This window comes from Eulemur rufifrons, chromosome 24 (assembly GCF_041146395.1).
Source record: "Eulemur rufifrons isolate Redbay chromosome 24, OSU_ERuf_1, whole genome shotgun sequence".
NCBI lineage: Eukaryota > Metazoa > Chordata > Mammalia > Primates > Lemuridae > Eulemur > Eulemur rufifrons.
In genome coordinates this window covers 35,783,614-35,787,030 of record NC_091006.1, presented here as the reverse complement: position 1 = coordinate 35,787,030, position 3,417 = coordinate 35,783,614, and positions in this window count along the sequence as shown.

Sequence of the window (3,417 nt, the reverse complement as noted above, 5' to 3'; positions counted from 1 at the left end):
TCATCAGGTCTAAAATGAATAAGGTCCTGATTACTACTGCATTTGTTGAATTCGGCAAACTTGCACTATCATGTCTCTTGTGTTGGCTCAAATCTTCCACCATTCTCTCCACTAAAATATTTTGTGATTCCAGTGCAGCCTGGCATATTTTTATTTTGTATGGAATCAATTCAAACTACTAAGTTCACGGTGGTTGTTTTCTAATTGGTACACAACAATTAGATTTGTACTGTATGGTAATCATGGCAATCATAAAGAAAATGGCGGTCACAGACACTGAAATTGCCAACATTCTTTGATTATAATGTAGTCATCCAGATGATCTAGGATATGGTTTTTTGCTAATTTTTGTTATTATCAAACAGAAAACGATTTTTAAAAATTGGGTTGGAGAATTTGAGAGCTTCCAGTGGGATATCTACCAACATCCAGACATCTATGAAACTCAGTTGGAGAAATACTGCACTAGAAGAGGTAAGAGCTGAACAAGTTTATTTTTAGTCCCTCACCTTGTGACTTGGCAGCCACTACAGTTCTCCACAGTTCCAATTCGATAATCACATTTAAACTTTCTGCCTTGCAACCACAGGCCATTTAAAATTTCAGTTGAGGTTCAGTACTTTCATCTGTTAAATTAAGATTATAGTGTCTTGCTCACATATTTTTAAGTTTGTGGTAAAAAGAGAATTAATTTATTAAACTGACCTTACTTTCTATAACACTAATTTGTGCTGTATGTATTGCCACCTCCGCAATTTACTATTAATAACTGTGTCACCTGGGGCGAGTCATTGAACATATCAACTTTGCATTTCTCAAAAAGTCTGCCTTTAGAATTTTTGCTTCTAACCAGTGATGGAAATGGTTGTCAGAATAAAATGATGCCAGTTGAAGGATTTAGCATCCAGAAGCCTTGTCCACACTCCTATTTTAATTTTTCACAAACCCCTAGAAGGTTAGTGAATGTCATCTGTATTTAGGAAAGCAAAGTGAGATATATATGTTCCTAATACTCAGAGCAAAGAAATAAGGCTACCCTATAAAAGTTGCACAAGTAAGCACAACATAATGCTACCTGAGAATGAGAGTCTACAGGAGTTATTTGAAGACTGTTGCCTTGTGGCTTGTGACTACTGCCCAGGCCAAGAAGGTCTTCTGCTGGATTCTTAGAGCCTAACAACAGACCAATCTTTTGACCAGCAATTCCACATTATCAATATTATTTGTTTTTAAAACTCTTAATGGAGGTATTAAGATTCTGATGATGTATTTATGTCTAGTTTGTAATTCGTTCTGAAATTGTCTCTTAGCTTACTAAAAATTTGATATTTTAACTCTCTCCTCACTGGCATGTATTATATAACAACCATAAACCCAGCATTAATAAATAAGTACTGTTATTATCACCATTTCATAGATAAAGGTACCACAGCAATCAGGTTAAATATCTTCAAGATACTTTACTAGAGTAAATGGTAGAATCAGAATCCAAGCTTGATGGTCTGCCCAAAGATAGGTTCATAACCACTCTGTTGTACTATCGTAAAATAATTGAACTATTATAAAATATCATCACAGCCACAGTCAGAGTTCTATCTACTCTTGGGAAGTTCATCCTAAGATATTAACTCATTCACTAGGCATGTTTTCCTAGACAACCTTCAAGGTCTGAGAATACAATGATTAATAGGGCAGAGGAACTTTTAAGGAGAAGGAGGAGACATATGAATGATTAATTACAACAGGATGAGCTAAGTGTCAGCCTAGAGCATGTAGAAAATGTTTTAAGGGCACAAATGTGACTACACTTGGTTGAGAAGCCCTCACTGGAGGGAGGGGAGAAGATTTGTGGAAGAGAAAATGGAGTGAGCCCCAAAATGGGACCAACAAAGGGAATTTTTAAAAACAAAATTTATTACCTTTACTTCATGGAAAAATTGATGGTTTAATGCTTCAAAAATATGAATTGTTTAACAATCAGGGACACATAAAAGTGATCACTGAAACCATTTAATAAAGGGACTGTATACAGAGTCAGGGAGAGAGTTAGGCACCAACTAGGGGAGAAGAAGTATTTCTAACTTTACTAACTCCAGCAGCTAGAAGTCGCTACCGTCTCTAATCTGGAGGGGTGGGGTATTGCTGTTCCTGCAGCCTGACAGTAGCTGTGAGGGTGGGAGAGAGTCTGCTCCAGCAGGAGCTGCAGCTCTGGTTAGAGGAAAACAGCCACCACCTAACCACAGCCCAAGAGCTGGGGAAAATACGTACTCTGACTTCATTCTCTTCCCATCTGCCAAGCTCCTGCTGGTGCCTCTATTAGCCACAGGGAAGGAGAGTGCAGGTGATGTAGCCCACAGAAGTCAGTATCCTGGACCCTACGCAGGTTGAGAAGGATGGAGTGTGGATCTGGAAGGATCAAATAGAGAAGAACCAACACTCAATTATTGCTCAAAGGCAGTACTTTGTACTTCATCATCTCCGAGGAAAACAGGAAACAGTCAGAAATTGGCAAAATGCAGACTTTTCTAGAAGAGCTACATAATCACTAAAATCTGCAACACAAACATGGAAGTTGTAGAGATCTTGTGTGCAGCTTTTGAAATACAAAATTCACATCACTTTTCGTAGGCCCAGTTCTCTCTAGTACTACTTACTGATTTGAAATTTTCAAACCAAGGTGACTTACTTCCATTTGAACAACTCAGTTTTCGTGACCTCTTTTTCAGAGATTTCATTTTTGTTCATTTTGATACAGGAAAGTAGGCCCAGAAACTGGGGTCTGTTTGAAGGCCAACTGAGTTCTTGGCTTCATGCAGGAAAGAATTCAAAAGCAAGCAGACAGAGTAAAGCAAAAGCAAGTTTATCAAAATAAGAAAAGATAAAAAGGGAGACTTCCCCAGAGACAGGGCAACCGCCATGTCTTAGAGCAACAGACAGTAGCCTCTTGTGAATTTCCTGAGTCTTATTTTATATCTTCTATTTAAATTTACATTAAGTAGAGGGAGGATTATTTATAAGATTTCTGGGAAAGGGGTGAGAAGTTCTCAGAACTGAGGGTTCCTCCTTTTTTTGAACCATATAGCGTAACTTCTCGGAGTTGCCATAGCATTTGTAAACTGTCATGGTGCTGGTGGGAGTTTCTTTTAGTAGCTAAGACATTATAACTAGTGTGTACTGAGCAGAGAGGGTAACCTGAGGTCATTTTTCATGGCCATGTGGGTTGTAGCTGGTTTTGGCCGTTTCCTGTTTTATCAGAGACTTTGGTTAGGGTCTTACGACTATCGAGCAGGACCTGTCATTTCCTTATCTCAATTTGACCAGCAAAGGTTGTCACTTCCGCCTCTAAACTCTTATATCTGTTTCCACCTCTCCTTTCCCACTGCTACTGCTTTAGTTCAAGCTATAATCAACCAGGGC